The sequence below is a fragment of the Scyliorhinus torazame genome, chromosome 17, assembly GCF_047496885.1.
Source record: "Scyliorhinus torazame isolate Kashiwa2021f chromosome 17, sScyTor2.1, whole genome shotgun sequence".
NCBI classification, from domain to species: domain Eukaryota; kingdom Metazoa; phylum Chordata; class Chondrichthyes; order Carcharhiniformes; family Scyliorhinidae; genus Scyliorhinus; species Scyliorhinus torazame.
The window spans coordinates 165458001-165476904 of NC_092723.1; the positions used below are offsets into that span (position 1 = coordinate 165458001).

The 18904-nt window shown below is 46.8% G+C and overlaps 1 protein-coding gene across 1 annotated transcript in view; it reads left to right on the forward strand.

Annotated features, from left to right (window-relative positions):
* dnaaf5 (dynein axonemal assembly factor 5) overlaps positions 1-18904 on the forward strand; it is a 157704-nt gene that overhangs the window by 103353 nt on the left and 35447 nt on the right. The gene's annotated exons all lie outside the window — the stretch shown is intronic.

Genomic DNA, 18904 nt, shown 5'->3' on the forward strand with positions numbered 1-18904 from the left:
ATTTGTCCAGGTTAAACTCCATCTGCCATCTCTCCGCCCAAGTCTCCAGACAATCTAAATCCTGCTGTATCCTCAGACAGTCCTCATCGCTATCCGCAATTCCACCAACCTTTGTGTCGTCTGCAAACTTACTAATCAGACCAGTTACATTTTCCTCCAAATCATTTATATATACTACAAAGAGCAAAGGTCCCAGCACTGATCCCTGTGGAACACCACTGGTCACAGCCCTCCAATTAGAAAAGCATCCCTCCATTGCTACCCTCTGCCTTCTATGGCCTAGCCAGTTCTGTATCCACCTTGCCAGTTCACCCCTGATCCCGTGTGACTTCACCTTTTGTACTAGTCTACCATGAGGGTGTGCCCATGATGGGCACACCCAGGAATTTGAAGCTGTCAACCATATCCACCTCGGCACCATTGATGCAGACAGGGGTGTGTATGATACTTTGCTTCCTCAAGTCAATGACCAGCTCCTTAGTTTTGCTGGCGTTGAGGGAGAGATTGTTGTCAATACACCATGCTGCTAGGTTCTCTATCTCCCTCTTGTAATTTGACTCATCGTTGTTTGAGATCCGATCCACTACGGTCGTGTCATCAGCAAACTTGTAAATGGAGTTAGAGCCACATTTTACTACACAGACATGTGTGTATAGGGAGTATAGTAGGGTGCTAAGTACGCAGCCTTGCGGAGCCCGGTATTGAGGACTATCGTGTTGTTGTTTATCCTTGCTGATTGTGATCTGTGGGTCTTTGTTTCTTCTTTGGCCCCGGTATGATGGTGGCATTTTTGAAGCATGTGGGAACTTCAAACAACTGTGGAACATCTGCCCACGTCCTTCTAGGTTCTAGATTTTGTGAGTTAAGAAGGTGCTGTTGCAGGAGCCTTGGTGAGTTGCTGCAGTGCATTCTGTGGTTCAGACGCACTACTGCCACTGTGTGTCTGTGGTGGAGGGAATGAAGTTTGAGTGTTGTTGGAGCTGCACTCATCCAGGCAAGTGCTTTGTCGATGGTGGACAGGCTTTGTTGTGTCTAGCCACAGTATTTATATGGTTAGTCCAGTTCAGACTCTGGTCAATGGTAACCCCCCCCCAGGATGTTGATATTGGGAGGTTCACCGATGGTAATGCCATTGAATGTCAGGGGAGATGGTTAGATTCTCTCTCATTGGAGATGGTCATTGCCTGGCATTTTTTAGGTGCGAATGTTGCTTGCTACATATCAGCCCAAGTAGCTCTGTCTTGACCTCTGTCTTGAATATGCTTGATTACTGAGTATCCATAGCTCTTTGGGGTACAAAATTCCAAAGATTGACAATCCTTTGAGCGAAGAAATGCCTCCTCATCGTGGTTCTAAATGACCGACCCCTTATTCTGAGGCTGTGACCCCTAGTTCTAGACTCCCTAGTTGTGGAGACATGTCCCAACATCTGCCCAATGAAGGCTTTTAAGATCTTTATGTTTCCAATAGATCACCTCCCATTCTTCTAATTTCTAGAAAATATAGGTCTTGTGTACTCAACTCTCCCCCTTGGATATTTTCCTCATTCCAGCAATCAGTCGAGTCAATCTTTGTTGCACACTCTGAAAGGCAATATTGTGCCCCTTAAGGAAGATCAAAACTCACCAAGGTTAGGTGGATTGGCCATGCTAAATTGCTCTTAGTGTCCAAAAAGGTTAGATTGAGTTAAGGGGATAGGGTGGGGGTATGGGCTTAAGTAGGGTGCTCTTTCCAAGGGCCGGTGCAGACTCGATGGATCAAATGGCATCCTGCACTGTACATTCTATGATTCTATGTAATTGTAATAAGAGCGTATATTACTACACTCAATTATTCACCTTCTACCAAATGTCAGGGCTATTTGCCATTTGAATGCATTCTTTTCAGTGTCCAGCATGAATGCTCCTTCCCTTATGGTTTGTAATGACAGCTCCAATCTATTAACATTTTTAAAATTAATTATAAGCACTTTTTGCAAACAAATCCAACTTGTTAATATTCAATTGTGCTTTATTTTTCAGTTTAAAAAAAATATATATTTATTAAAGTTTTTTAACACACTTTTTCTCCCATACAAACAATAACGCCCCCCACCCCCGTAACAAAATAACAAGAAATCGCACTGAGCAAGATATATACATGACAAAATGGTATATTTACATAGCTTTATACACTGGCTCTCTCCCACACGTACCAGTTTCCCCAACCCTTCATGTTATCTCTTGCTCATCCACCCCCCCCCCCCTCAAGCAATCCCCCATTCCCCCCCCCACTTCCCAGGACGCGCCCCCCCCCCCACCCCCCCCCCCCCCCCCCCCCCCCCCCCCCCCCCCCCCCCCCCCCCCCCCCCCCCCCCCCCCCCCCCCCCGGGTTGCTGCTGCTGCTGACCAACCTTCCTCTAACGCTCCGCGAGATAGTCTAGGAACGGCTGCCACCGCCTGTAGAACCCCTGTGCAGACCCTCTCGAGGCAAACTTAATCCTCTCCAGCTTTATGAACCCAGCCATGTCATTTATCCAGGCCTCCACGCTAGGGGGCTTTGCCTCCTTCCACGTGAGCAAGATCCTTCGCCGGGCTACTAGGGGCGCAAAGGCCAGAATGCCGGCCTCTTTCGCCTCCTGCACTCCTGGTTCGTCCAGTACTCCAAATATTGCTAGCCCCCAGCTTGGCTTGACCCGGACTTTCACCACCTGAGATATTACTCCCGCCACTCCTCTCCAGAACCCCTCCAATGCCGGGCATGACCAAAACATATGGACATGGTTCGCCGGGCTCCCTGAGCACCTTCCACATCTGTCCTCTACCCCAAAGAACCTACTCAGCCTCGCCCCCGTCAAGTGTGCTCTGTGGACCACCTTAAATTGTATCAGGCTGAGCCTGGCACACGAGGAGGAGGAATTAACCCTACCTAGGGCATCAGCCCACAGACCTTCCTCGATCTCCTCCCCCAGCTCCTCCTCCCATTTACCCTTCAGCTCCTCTACCAGCGCTTCCACCTCTTCTTTCATCTCCTGGTATATTGCCGACACCTTGCCCTCCCCGACCCACACACCCGAGATCATCAAATTTCTTGTACCGGGAGCAACGGGAATTCCCTCACCTGTCGCCTCACAAACTCCCTCACCTGCATATGTCTAAAAGCATTTCTCCTCCAGTGCCCCTAGGCTCGCAAACGCCCCGTCAATAAACAGGTCCCCCATTCTTCTAATCCCCGCCCGATGCCAGCTCTGGAACCCCCGTCCATCCTCCCCGGGACAAACCGGTGGTTACCCCTGATCGGGGACCACACCGAGGCTCCCATTGCACCCCTGTGCCGTCTCCACTGTCCCCAGATCCTTAGCGTTGCCGCCACCACCGGACTCGTGGTGTACCTTGTCGGCGAGAGCGGCTGCGGTGCCGTCACCAACGCCCCCAGGCTCGTTCCTCTACAGGATGCCACCTCCATCCTCTTCCATGCCGCCCCCTCTCCCTCCATCACCCACTTGCGGATCATCGCCACTTTTGCTGCCCAGTAGTAGCTCCCTAGGTTTGGCAGCGCCAACCCTCCTCGGTCCCTACTTCGTACCAGGAACCCTCTCATTACCCTCGGGGGGTCCTATTCGCCCACACAAACCCCATTATTCTCCTGCCTATTCTCTTGAAAAAGGCCTTGGTGATCACGATGTGAAGGCACTGAAACACAAACAGAAACCTCGGGAGGACCACCATTTTGACCGACTGCACTCTACCCGCCAGCGAGAGCGGTAACATGTCCCATCTTTTGAAGTCCTCCCCCATTTGCTCCACCAACCTCGTCAGATTCAGTTTATGTAGGGCCCCCCAACTCCTGGCTGTCTGGATCCCCAGATTTTTTCAGTTCTTTTAATGAGTCAAGAATTACTTCTGCTGCTTACTTGTTCAATTTGATTGCAATTGGACACTGGGTTTATTTTAATTGAATGTGTCTTTGAATCGAATAAATCGATCCAGAATGAATAAAGTGAACTTAATTGCACTTCTGTAATAAGGAATTTAAAATGGCTATCTACCCTGCTCACAGACGTTTATGAAAGTTTTTCCCCTGGATCTTCCGGTCATGTCATGTGAGAGCAGACCGCACAAATGATGGCTGCTGTCAGGGTCCCTATTTTGATTCCTTTTCCGGGAGATTTTGGGTTCTAACCCAGTCGGTTGGTGTGGAGAGTGGAAAGGTGACAGACTAATGTCAGAACCCTCGGCGTAAAAGGCCACGGGAAAGAAATCCGGCTGGAAATCCAACAAAGGAATCTGGGGGAGAAAAGATGGTGGAGGCTGCTGCATCAATCACGTTAGCGACGCTGGCAAGATGATGGCGCTGGAGTTGGGGAAGTTTGGAAAGAAGATGGATGGGCAATTTGAACGACAAGGGAAGGAGATTGAAGAGTTGTTCAAAGCAACCATTGAAGAGGCATTGAGGACTTCCGGTGGCAGCTATGAGGAGTACGTTGCACATTTGGTGGCTCCCGCTCGGGTCGGACTTTTGGACCTTTTCCCCCGATTTTGTACTGGACTTGATTTGAAAAACAATTGATGACAGAGGCAATTGCGTACTGGATTCACACATCGGTGCATGGAGAGGAGGACTAGAAGTGCTCACAAAGGCAGAAACAGAAGAACAGAGAAGACTTGGGCTGAAGCTGCACCGGGAGGAAGCATGGCGGAGGACCGGATCTCTGGCTTGTCGGCCAGCGGTCAATGGAGCAAAGAACAAACAAAGAACAAAGAAATGTACAGCACAGGAACAGGCCCTTCGGCCCTCCAAGCCCATGCCGACCATGCTGCCCGACAAGCAGCTGATGCAAGTTATCCAGGAAGGCTTCGCCAAGCAGAAGCAGGACTGCTTGGACCCGATTAAAGAGGCAATTGCGCGGCTGGAGCTTAGATTGGATGCCCAAGATCGGGCGATCCAGAAAGTAGAAAAGGCGCTGGCTGACCAGGAGGAACATCAAACAGCGGTCGAGTTGGAGGTGGGGTGCTGAGAGACCAGCAGAAAAGGCTCCTGGAGAAGGTGGAGGACCTAGAGAACAGGTCCCGTCGGCAGAACTTGAGAATTGTTGGGCTCCCGGATGGATCCGAAGGAGCGGACGGTGGGGCATACATAGCAGCCATGTTCAAGAAGCTGGTGGGGGATGGGGCATTTCCCCAACCCTTGGAGGTGGACAGGGCTCACAGAGCGCTCGCGAGGAAGCTGCGAATGGGAGACCCCCGGAGGGCAATGGTGGTGAGATTCCACAGGTATTTTGATAAGGAGCGTATTTTACAGTGGGCCAAGCAGACACGGAGCTGTAAATGGGACAACAGTATCCTGCGGATCTATCAGGACCTGAGTGCGGAGGTGGCCAGGAGAAGAACGGCGTTTAACTAGATAAGGTCGACCCTTTTCAAGAAAAAGGTGAAATTCGGGCTGTTGTATCCGATCCGCCTCTGGGACACATACAAGGAGCAACATTTTTATTTCGAGTCGCCTGAGGAAGCGCTGGACTTCGCGAAAAGGAAAGGACTGGTGTCGGACTGAGAACTTTGAACTTTGCTGCAACGTTTATGTTCAAAAAAGTTTCTCGTTTTTCGTTTTGCGGACATTATTTGTAATGCCTTCTGTATTGAACTGGAGCCAGTTGCAGAGCTGAGTGAGTTAAAGTTTGCATTTGCACTGTTGGGGGATGGAGATGTGTTTGTCTAGATGCTAGATCTTTTGCGATTGCTGAGCATGGAGAGAAGGCCAGCAGAATGCTTGCACAGCAGCTTAGAAAGAGGGAGGTAGCCAGGGAGATAGGGAAAGTAAAGGATGGAGACGGGAACCTGGTGGGAGACTCAGCAGGGGTGAATAAGGCATTTTATAGTAGGCTGTACAGGTCGGAACCCCCACCTGGGCCGGAGGGGATGAGGCACTTCCTAGGGGGGCTGAATTTCCCGAAGGTGGACAGGGTGCTGGTAGAAGGGCTGGGGGCCCCGATTGGGATTGAAGAGATAGCGGAGGGGCTGCAGGGCTTGCAGTGGGGTAAAGCCCCGGGGCTAGATGGGTACCCAGTGGAGTTCTATAAAAAGTCCTCTGGGATATAGGGGCCACTGTTGATGAGGACATTCAATGAGGCAAGGGAAAGAGGGGTGCTTCCCCCGACGATGTCACAGGCCACGATCTCGCTGATCCTGAAGCGGGACAAGGACCCGGAGCTGTGTGGGTCCTACAGGGCGACATCTCTATTGAATGTGGACGCCAAACTGCTGGCCAAAATGTTGTCCTCTAGGATTGAAGACTGTGTTCCGGATGTTATTGGGGAGGACCAGACGGGGTTTGTTAAGGGAAGGCAGTTGGTGGCCAATGTAAGAAGATTGCTAAATGTGATCATGATTCCCCCAGAAGTAGGGAGGTGGAGGTAGTGGTCGCAATGGATGCAGAGAAGGCTTTTGATAGAGTAGAATGGGAATATCTGTGGGAGGTACTGGGACGGTTCGGATTTGGGCGGGGCTTTATTGATGGGGTCAGGTTGCTGTATCACGCTCCTGTGGCGAGCGTACGGGCGAATAGGACAACATCGGACTAATTTAGGCTGCATCGGGGGACGAGACAGGGATGCCCCCTCTCCCCACTGTTGTTCACGTTAGCTATAGAGCCGTTGGCAATTGTACTGAGAGCTTCAAGGGGCTAGAAGGGGCTGGTCCGGGGGGGGGGGGGGAGTGGAACACAGATTCTCGCTTTACGCAGATGACCCGCTCCTGTATGTATCGGACCCAGCAGAGGGCTGGAAGAAATCATAAGAATTCTGGGGGAATTTGGCCGGTTTTCGGGGTACAAACTAAATATGGGGATAAGTGACATGTTTGCGATCCTGGCAAGGGGACAGGAGAGGCAACTGGGGGAACTGCCGTTTAAGAGTGGTAGGGGGAAACTTTAGATATCTAGGCATCCAAGTGGCGCGGGAATGGGAACTGTTGCACAAACTTAATCTGGCCCGACTAGTAGACCAAATGAAGGACGGTTTCCGAAGGTGGGACGCGCTCCTGTTGTCATCAGCTGGGAGCGTGCAGACGGTGAAGATGACGGTCCTTCCAAGATTCCTGTTTGTGTTCCAGTGCCTCCCCATCTTTATTCCGCGGTCCTTTTTTAAACGGGTTAACAAAGTGATCACTGGCTTTGTATGGGGGGGGGGGGCAAGAGCCCGCGAGTAAAAAAGGGGGATGCTTGAGCGGAGCCGGGGAGAGGGCGGGATGGCGCTGCCAAACTTCAGTAGCTATTACTGGGCGGCGAATATAGCCATGATTTGGAAGTGGGTGGTGGGAAGAGGGTCGGCATGGGAGCATATGGAGGCGGCTTCATGTAAGGGCACCAGCTTTGGGGCGTTGATAACGGCGCCTCTGCCGTTCCCACCGGCACGGTACTCCACCAACCCCGTGGTGGTGGCAGCCCTGCGAGTCTGGGGGCAATGGAGGAAGCATGTGGGAGCGGAGGGAGCATCGGTCTGGTCTCCAATTTGTAATAACTGCCGGTTTTCCCCGGGAAGGATGGATGGGGGGGTTTCAGAGATGGCAAAGGGGAGGAATTGAGAGGATGGGGGATATGTTTATAGAGGGGAGCTTTCCTAGCTTGAGGGAGCTGGAGGAGAAATTTGGATTGACAAGGGGAAGCGAATTCAGGTACTTGCAGGTGCGGGACTTCCTACGTAGGCAAGTCTCAACCTTCCCGCTCCTACCACCAAGGGGGATCCAGGATAGTGTAGTTTCCAGAGTGTGGGTGGGGGAAGGGAAAGTCTCTGACATCTATAAGGAACTTATGGGGTCAGAGGATATGCAAACTGAGGAGCTGAAGCGCAAGTGTGAAGAGGAGTTAGGAGGAGAGATAGAGGATGGTCTATGGGCAGACGCATTGAGTAGAGTCACCGCGTCCACAACATGCACCAGGTTTAGCCTGATACAGTTTAAGGTCGTTCATCGGGCTCGCATGACAGTGGCCCGGTTGAGCAAGTTCTTTGGGGTAGAAGATAGGTGCGCAAGGTGTGCGGGGGCCAGCGAACCATGTCCACATGTTTTGGACATGCCCAAAGCTCAGGGCATTCTGGCAGAGGTTTGCAGATGTCATGACCACGGTGTTAAAAACCAGGGTGGCACCACGTCCGGAGGTGGTGATTTTCGGAGTGCCGGAAGATCCGGGTATCCAGGAGCAGAAAGAGGCAGACGTTCTGAACTTTGCTTCCCTGGTAGCCTCCTCGGAGATGGATATTATTAGCTTGGAGGGACTCAAAGACCCCGAAGTCGGAGACCTGGCTATCTGACATGGCTAGCTTTCTCTGTTTGGAGAAAATCAAGTTTGCCTTGAGAGGGTCACTGTTAAGGTTCGCCCGGAGGTGGCAACCGTTCGTCGACGACTTTGCGGAAAATTTATTGTCAGCAGAAGGTGGAGGGGGGGGGGGGGTTAGTTTAGCTTAGAGTAGGGGGTTAATATAGATGGGACCTGTAAGGGAGGAAGCAGGCTTTTGCACTATGTTTATAGACTCATGTACATTGTTTATTTTGTTGTTGTTGTAAAAGCAAAAATACCTCAATAGAATGTTTATTAAAAAAAAAAGAAGAGGCATTGGGCCCAATATGGGAGCAGCTGGGAAAGACGGTCAAAGCTGTGAAGGAGCAAGGGCAGACGCTGAAAGCCGTGGGGGAGGCCTTGTCATGGCACGAGGATCAGCTTACTCGGTTGGAAAACTGAGTACTCGGTGTGGTTATTTCAGATCATGCCCCACATTGGGTGGACCTGGTGCTGGAGGTCAGTTGGGATCATTGTCAAGGGTGGCAGTTAGACATGGGGCTGCTAATGGACTTGGGGTTCTGTGTGAGGATTTTGAGGGCCATACGGGAGTATGTGGAGCAAAATGATAATGGAGAGGTCTTCCTCTCGACAGACACGCTGTAGGCAGTGATCAGGGGAGAGATCATAGCGTTTATGGCACATGTGGAAGGGGAGGCGAGGGAAGAGTGACAGAAACTGGTGGATGAGATTTTAGGGATGGATCGTAGGTATGTGAGTAAGCTGACCCTGGAGCTTCTGACGTGCAGGAAAAAACTGCAAATGCAGTTTGACTTGTTGTCCACAGACATGGCAGGGTGGAAATTGAGGCAGGAGAAAGGGGCTGTGTATGAGCATGGGGAGAAGGCCAGCTGGCTGTTGGCTCACCAATTAAGGTGGCAGGAGGCAGCCAGGGAGATTGTTCAGGTTAGGGTAGGCTGATCTCCGCCCTGGAGGTGAATGGAGTGTTTAGGACCTTTTCTGAGAGATTGTATGTCAGAGCCGCCAGAGGACGAAAGAGGGATGACAGAGTTCCTGGGGGGGTTTGGAGTTTCCCACAGTGGGGGAGGAATTGCAGGAGGAGCTGGAGGCACCACTGGGCCTGGAGGAGATTCAGGTAACGTTGAGGCACATACAGGCAGGGAAGGCATTGGAGCCAAATGGGCTTGGACTAGTCGGGTCCGTTGCTCCATTATATTCCATTTCTGCAATCTTCAGCATTGCAGCACTGATGTGTAGAACAGGGATAGAGCTTTTTGTCAGAATGCTACCAATAATGATGGGTTAATGTTTAGGGACTCTGGTGCGGGCTGTCCTACCAGACGCGCTGGGCACGTGCCCATCTCTCTGCTCCTGAAAAGGGATAAGGATCCCAGAGTTAAGGTTGTTCGCTCGATCTCCCTGTTAAATGTAGATGCCAAGTTATTGGCCAAGGTACCGGCATTAGGGTTGGAGCCTTGCCTTCCGGAGGTCATGGGGGAAGATCGAGATTTGTGAAGGGACGGAAGTTGATGTCTAACATGAGACGGTTCATAGAATCATAGAATGTATAGTGCAGAAGGAGGCCATTTGGCCCATCGAGTCTGCACCGGCCCTTGGAAAGAGCACCCTACCCAAGTCCACACCTCCACCCTATCCCCGTAACCCAGTAACCTTTGTGGACACTAAGGGCAATTTGGCATGGCCAGTCCGACTGGGACGAAACCGGCGCACCCAGAGGAAACTCACGCAGACACAGGGAGAACGTACAGACTTCGTACAGACAGTGACCCAAGCTGGGAATCGAACCTGGGACCCTGGATTTGTGAAGCAACTGTGCTAACTACTGTGCTACCGTGCTGGTTGTTGAATGTGGTGCTAACTCCTGCGGCCGGGTTGGAATGGGAGATAATTGTACCATTAGATCCGGAGAAGGTGTTTGACCGGGTGGAATGGGGGTACCCTTTTGCGGTGTTGGAAAAATTTGGGTTTGGACCTGCATTTGTGTCGTGGGTGTGGTTGCTGTTTGTGGCCCTGTTTGCTAGTGTTTGTATCAACGCCATGAACTCAGGATCTTTTTGGTTGCATCGGGGTACGAGGTAGAGGTGTCCAATGTCTCCCTTGTTTGTGTTGGCAATTGAGCCGCTGGTCATTGCTTTGTGGGCCTCGAGAGCGTGGAGTGGGATTGTTCGAGGTGGGGGTGTTCGAAGGGGCTAGCACACCAAACGCATATGTTCTGGACCTGTTCTAAACTGGTGGGGGTTTGGAGTCCTTTTTCAACATCATGTCGACAATTCTAAATATTGAGCTAGAGCCCTGCCCTGGGGGCTATTTTTAAGGTGGCGGATGTGCCGGAGCTTCAGGTGGGTGTGGGGCAGATGTCCTTGCGTTCGCCTCGTTGGTGGCGAGGAGGCAGATCCTGTTGGGTTGGAGGTTGGCAACACCACCGTGTGCTTCAGCGTGGCTAGGGGATTTGATGGAGATTTTGCCCCTCGGGAAGGTCAAATACACCAATTGAAGGGTTCTACCGGAGATGGTGTCAATTCTGAGAATTGGTCGCTGTTGACTGTTAGAGGGGGAAAAGTTGGGGGGGGGGGGCTTGTTGGAAGGTTGTGTTGGGGAGTTGTTTGGGGTTTGTGTTTGATTAAGGATTATTTTTGTATGCATTGTAATTATGTATAAAATGCTAAAAATCTGATAACATTCCAACAAAAAAGTTTTTCTTCCCTTTCCTGCTTGGAAAAATATTGTTTTTCTAAAAGTAACAAGACTAGAATTATTGCAGTGCAGTGAAATACATTTTAGCTGGCTTCTTTGGTAACTGCATTGCTTGAATGTTGGTAAGAGACTTGCATTAGGCTTACAGAATTAAGACCTCCATCCAGAAACCATCAAGTCTTCTGGGTGGAGAAAGCAAGGATACTGGGAAAAGTCTCCCATATAACAGTACATCTACTGGAGCACCATACTTTTCAACAAAAACATTTGTGCAGATTACAGGGAGAAAAATAAAAGGAAATTTAATACGTTTTGTACATTATATTCATCGATTTAATATGCAAATTTTGAAAAAAATCAGAAATAGTCAAGCTCGCTGCACTTTAATCTTTTTGCTCAATGATTGAGAAGCATAAGGGCTGGGGACTTGAATTGTTTTTCAACTCTTTGAATCCTGCTGTCCCATGTCAAGTATAGTACAGACCTGATGCAGCAGAGATCTGTCACATTCCAGAAACTGTACTTATTTTATACAGTCCTTGCTGAATTCTATACCCAAGATTATAATTGCAGTAACCTGGTTATTGTATTGGCATAATCTTGTGCTACAGTTCCAAACCCTATTCTGTGATGAATATTAATACGCACACCAGCAGTTTGGTGATGAAGCGAATTATCTTTCTTGACACAAACGGAAGCCAAAGTTTATTTACTAAAGATCTATTTCTAAACTGTAAATGACTTGTTTTGCACTCCTGCTTGAAACTTTGTTAACCCTCAAATGTCTTCCCTTGGGACCCTATTGCAGAGTTTAAGCAGCCTCTTTTTGAGAGAGCAACATCTTTTAACCCCATATCATTTGACAGCTTCACAGCTGACTGAGATAGAAGACTTTCATTGCATTAATCTTGGCCAACTTCAAGCTCTGGGTTTCCAGATCTTATCCAGTATGTCAGTCAGTTCCTTTGTACACTTTTCAAGCGGAGCATTATGAACTGTCGCCTATTAGTTTTAATGGCTTGGAGTTTGCGGTCAGCATTGAAGGATTGGTGCTCGCCATTCCTCTGTCTGACAGCTGCCTACAAATTATTTGCATGCTTTAGAGCACAGACCTTTAATCCAGCTTCTGATCCAGCATGACGCTGTCTACAGGCCATCTGGTAGCATCTGTGAGCAGAGTGCAAAGCAGCAAGGCTCTTCAGATTTAACTTTCCCCTGAAGTGTACAGAATCTAAAGCAGGAAAAATGACTTAGATTTGAATCATGGACAGAGAGGTGTGATTGTGAGAAATAGCACTAGAGCGAAAAAGTGAACAAAAAATCTTTTAAAAATTTCCAACTTCTAGCTTCTGAAGGAATGAGACTCCACAATTTTCAGGGCCTGAGAGGTCTTTTGCGAGTACGTTGCATGCCATTACAAGTTCATTTACTCATGAATGCACCAACTCAAATCTATTCAGTCATGTTTATAGAGCAAGTACCACAACCTCACACAGTTGCGTGTATTTCAAAACTAAGTCTATTGGAGAGGTTCTATAATAGCACGGCCTGGTGTGGAACAGGGTAACACGGACCAAAGCTTCCAGATTTTAATCATCTTTATTAGTGTCACGTGTAGGCTTACATTAACACCGCAATGAAGTTACTGTGAAAATTCCTTAGCCGCCACACTCCATCACCTGTTCGGGTACATAGAGGGAGAATTCAGAATGTCCAATTCACCGAACAAGCACGTCTTTTGGGACTTGTGGGAGGAAACCGGAACGCCTAGAGGAAACCCACGCAGACACTGGGAGAACGTGCAGACTGCACAGACAGTGACCCAAGCGGGAATCAAACCTGAGACCTTGACGCTGTGAAGCAGCAGTGCTAACCACTGTGCTACCATGCCGCTCATCATCATTTAACTGCACATGTACGTTTTTTGAAGTTGCTGTCTGATTTACTCCAGAATAACGGTGATCACTGACAATCACAATGTTGTTGCTAAAGCAAAAAGAGGGTCAAATGCTGGTGTCAGGAGCATTAATTGAATGATTTTAGATTTTGTTTGTGGTTTGTGTGGAAATGCAGTCAAAGTAATTTTACAGTTTGGATCAAATATTTCTTATTTGCAAGCCTCCTATGCTATTCGTAGATGAAGAGAAAAATAGTCTGCATACACTATAAAATCTGAAATAAGAGAAATGCTGGAAATGTATGTGCATCATCATCCGAAAGAAGAAAGGGCAGGTTAACATTTGGGGTCATATATATTTCATCAAAATGTTGAGATGTTGTTGGATTTCTGTATTTTGGATATTTTGCAATCATTGTTTTAAATTGGCATATCGTACCAAATAATCTACTCCCTGGGCAGAGGAGCCAAGTAACATCCTTATTTTCTGTTGTATTTAAACTGATATTGTTGGCCGGTTTCTTTCTTATTGTTCATACAAATTGGAAATTACTGGGTAAATATTTGGTTTCTATGCCGTTGTATACTTTTCTGGTGTTTTTTCCTCTCTCTTCGTTGCTCAGCTTCCAGCTTTCAATCAAGCTGTTTCTATCAAATAGCAACATTCCTCTGCCACACCTTCCAGCCAAGCCTCTGCACCCACACCCCACTATTTGGATGACCATATTCCCTTTCCTTTATCAATTTATCATTTTGCTACTGCAGTCTCTGAACCTTGAGATAATTTCACATTTCTCTCAACCTACAATGAATACACCAACTCAAATCTGGGTTTCCAGATTAATTCATATAGGGTGATCGGTTCAACAAGCATTTACAATCTGGCATGGCTGTGAAGTTAAGTACCCAATATGCACCATGTCTACACTTGGTTGTAGCATGAAAATAAAAGTGTCCTTTTTTTGTCTGCGGCGGGTTAAAGGATGTTTGTGTGAAGGTTTTGAGCCCGTATCTGTGCACTTGAAACAATTATGTTCTGCCATGCCTCAAAGCAAAAGCTCGACTTGGACATACATTAGTTTTCAGTAGTAGGTTTTGGTGAGTGATCCTGAAGATCCTCAGAACCATCGTAAACAGTGTATTATTGATGTCTATCCATGGTGCAAACTAGTAGTTGTAATCCTGTACTGTGGTAGCTTGACCACAAAAAGGTAGTCGAAAAGAAGTGGTAAAAGTTCATCTTCTTTAATATCTAAAAATAACCAAGTTTAGAACACAGTATGGATACTAAAACAGGAGCAGCTAGTTAAACATCAAAAGTAACAGAATAGAATTAGATCTAACGACAGTTAAATATGAGGAGACACAGGTACAACAACAACTAATGACATCACTGCACTTACTGATGACATCAGCAATGGATTTAAATAAGAAGATGCAGAACAGTAACACTCTTTTACACTTCTCCCCCTTAAATTTTAATCCCCTTTAAAGACAGAAGTACAATGAAACTAATGTCTTAATTATACATCAGTCTTTCAGGAGTTTTGCGACTATGCTGTGATCATCGCAGTACAACTGGTGACTCCTTGAACTCTGGTGATGCTTGATTTAGTTCAACTGAATTTGCGGGCGCAGGAGTATGTTGAGTGTCTGCCCTCTCCTGAAGGTAGAGTCCACTGGTGCAACATTTCTTGTTGAATTTCCACAGCTGCATTTCCTTCTATTGTATTATCTGGAACTTTTGCTGTCTCCGAGTTGTGGCGTAGACAAATATGAGCTTGTTGCCTGCAAACAATTCTTCCACTGTTCAATTTCACTACCAGAGATACTGGACCACTTAGGTTAAGAATAACTCCAGGTTGCTAATGCTGGCTACTGCCAGAATTCCTGATATAAACACAATCATTCAGGTTAAAATGTCTTTCCTTAGCATGATAATCATGTGTCTCCTTCCCACTTGTGCTTTGAAATCTGGATGAAGCAGATCCAGGAGACTTTGGTCTTCTACCCATCAATAATTCAGCTGGTGAGAGTCCCGTAGTTGTTTGTGGTGTGATACGATATTGAAATAAGAAGCACAAGAGCTTGGTCCCAACAGTATCACCAGCCATCCTCTTCTATCCTTCCTTCAATGTCTCTGCCAAACCATTTGAAGCTGGTTAAAATGTCGCTGGACGTACATAAAATCTTAGAACAACTCACTTGTAAATATTATATCATTATCAGAAATTAGAGAATCAGGTTACCCATGAGCTACAAAAACATGGCGCATCTTCTCGAGGGTACTGAGAGCTGTAAAGTTGCTCAATATGTACACTTCCAACCACTTAGATTGTGCATCCGCGATGACTAAAAACATGTGACCCATGAAAGGACCTGCAAAATCCACATGAATTCTTGACCAAGGATGTTCGTGGTGCCATCTTCTGGTTAGATTGACATGCAGAACAGATTTCACTTTATTCTCCAAATCCTGGTCCATATTAGGCCACCAAATATACGACCTGGCTAGGCCCTTCATTCAAGAGGCACCTGGATGAGCCCCATGAATTTCATCCATTACTTGCGGCCAACAAGGGGGTAGGCCAACCACTCCCGTCCTCCACAGCATGCAACCATCCTATATACTTAACTTGTCTTAGCTCCTCACATAAGGCTTCAACCCACAATATTCTATCCTTGCATCAGAAATCTTTTAACTTGTGACAGAATAGAAACTCTATCCGTCCACTGCTTTATTTGCTTAGCACTCACTGGGGATTGAGCAAGTCTCTCTAGTACGAAAATCGTCTCAATAACTGGATTGGTAAATCCAGTAAAGAGAGGTGACTTAACGAGTCCACATTAGCATTGTCCTTCCCCGCCCTGTACACTATGCTGTATTTATATGCTGACAATGTATGCGCTCAGTGAGGTATTCTTGTTGAGACCATGGGAGCAATACATTTTGACTCGCTGCAGATGCTTATCAACAGCTTGTGGTCGATACATATGGTGAACGAACGAACAACCATAGAGGTATTGATAGAATCTTTTTCTTGCAAAATGATAGGTAAATCTTTTTGTCCAACTGTGAATGCCCCTTTTCAACCTTTGTCAGCGTTCTGGATGCAAAAACAATGGGTTTTCCGGACCGTTTCTCCATTACATGGGAATGTATCGCCCCCACAATCTAGGGCGAGGCATCTTGCAACAGAATAAGTTCCCTGTCTGAATCAAAATGGACAAGCAGATTTTTTTGATTACAGCAGCACTTTCACCTCCTTGAAAGCCTTCTTCTGCGCAGACTCCCACTTCCATTTCATTTATTTGTGCATAAGTAGGTAGCCAACACTGTAGACAGGTCTGGCAAAAGCTTTCTATAATAGTTTATCAAACCTACAAATGACCTGAGTTCAGCCACATTCCTGGGCTCCAGAGCTTTGTTAATTGCTTGTACCTTTCCCTTCCACAATTGATCAGCCTTGTGCAGTGCCTGAAGAATGCACTTGCTCTGCTTCAGACGGACTCCCGCCTAAGGTGCTTTTCCTCAGTCTTACACAAAATTACAATGTCATCTAAATAGACTACAACATAAGGAATGCCTTGTAATTGGTTGTCCATCATCCTTTGGAAGATAGCCAGACTGGAGGATATGCCAAAAACCAAACAATTATACATGAACAACCCCGTATGCGTGTTGATGGTCACGTACTGCTTCAAATCTTCCTCTAGCAAGAGTTATTGATAGGCCTGGTTCATGTCCAGTTTTGAAAATGTCTTGTCTCCTGCAAGGGTTGGAAACCGATCTTCTACACTCGGCAACCTGATTAATGGTAAGTCTGTAATCCCCACATATGCGCACAGTACCATCACTTTTAAGAACAGGAACAATTGGAGCTGCCCAATGTGAAAACTGAATGGGCTCAATGATTCCTAGCTTTTGCAGTCGCTCCAACTCCTCCTCCACCTTGCCTTTGATGGCATGGGGCACTGTCCTCGGGTTGAAAAGGCGAGGAGTAGCCTGAGGATCTACAAACTATTTAACTGTGGTATCCCGCAAGGTACCCATTTCGTCTTTGAAAACCTCAAGATATTTCTGAATGACGTCCTCTGTCTCTTTTGTGTGCTTCATCTCGCTCCTGAACCAATCAACCTAGTAGACTGGGCCCATGCCATTTAACTACCAGGAGCTTTGCTCTTGCTTCTTAGCTGTTATATGCAATGTCTACCTGTAATGCTCCAAGCAATGGTATATTCTCACTGGTGTATGTCCGAAAGTTGATTCCTGCCTGAATAAGGGCTGATGGCTGCTTAGAGCTCCAAATCTTCCTCAAGGTCTCCTCACTGATTAACAATGCAAAGTCTCCTGTGTCCACCTCCATCTTAATTTTCTGTCCATCGACCTCCGCTGTAGCATAAATAGGCTCTGCACGCCCGTCACTCATATTAAACATGTTGTGATGGTGCTCCTGTGCCTGGTCTAAGCTTTCTGTCCAGTAACTGAGGGCTTAGGATGTGGTGACTCTGAATGAGTGTAACTAAATCCGCAAATGAAATGTCCCCTGGTTTCCGTGGTGTAGTTAAATTTCTTACTAGCTTTTAAGTCTTCGCCCCACACACACACTTAGGAGAATTTGGTGGGCGGCACAGTGGTTATCACAGCTCCAGAGTTCCAGGTTCGATTCCTGGCTTGGGCCATTGTCTGTGCAGAGTCTGCATGTTCTCCGCGTGTCTGCGTGGGTTTCCTCCGGGTGTTCCGGTTTCCTTCCACGGTCCAAAGTTGTGCAGGTTAGGTGGATTAGCCATGCTAAATTGCCCAGTGTCCAAAAAGGTTAGGTGGGGTTACGGGGATAGGGTGGAGGTGTGGGGCTTAAATGGGATGCTCTTTCCAGGGGCCGGTGCAGACTCGATGGGCTGAATGGTCTCCTTCTGCACTGTAAATTCTATAATAAGCTATGACACTTTCTAACCTCGTCTGCTATCCCATTGGCCAAGAAAAGGTGTTTCAACCTTTCCGCATATTAGGTCCAGTTTTTGTTCTCTTCCAAGAACTCATTGATAGATCCAAACATAACCATGGTGCTGTTGACCCAACTTTGTGTTGAATGTGCTTAAACTCTAATTTTGGTAATTCTCATCACCAAAAAGATGTGGCAACTTGACCACAAAAGGTTGCTGAAAAGATGTGGTGTAAGTTAATCTTCTTTAATATATAAAAATAACAAAATTGAAATACAGTATGGACTCAAAGCGGGAGCAGCTAGACAAACCTCAAAATAACAGTCACAGAATAGAATTCGAACTAGCGACAGTTAAATACGAATATACACAGGTAACAACAACCAATGATGTCACCGCACTTACTGATGACACCAGCAATTGATTTAAATAAGGAGATGCATAATAATAACAATCTATAACATGTACCCTGAAATTGGTATTTTCAAAATCTTACATTTGAGAGCTTTTCTCATTGTGGCACAGACTAATCTGCAGTATTTAATATGCAGTAACACAATACCTGAGAATATGACAATGTGCAGTTGATGAAGAACATTTGATATTGTTAATTTAATTAGCTATTTGTATGGCTCCACCACCATCAAAACATGTTCAAAGATGTTTCATGGTCCAAAATCCATCTAAAATATTCCTGTTGTCAAATAGTCAGACAACGCAGATAATGTTGCACTTGTTTTATTACAGATTCAGATACGATAGTTTCCATAACTTTACATAGTGTATTATTACAAAACTAGGGCATGTTCCAGACAAGTTTTGTGCATGATCTATGCATTGTATTGCTGCAGGGCAGGAGCCTAATAGGGGTTTAAATGAAACTGCTTACCTCTATCTGAATTCATATTCAGTTTCTTTGGAGGCACTTTTTAACCTGTTTATGTGTAAGTGGAAGTTTTTATTTCAAAGTAACAAAATTGTCAAATTGGCACTGTTTATATTGTAGGTTTGTAGTTTGGTCAGAGCAATCCAGAATTCACAGCCATTGTGTAAGGTGAGCAACTGATAGGATCTTTG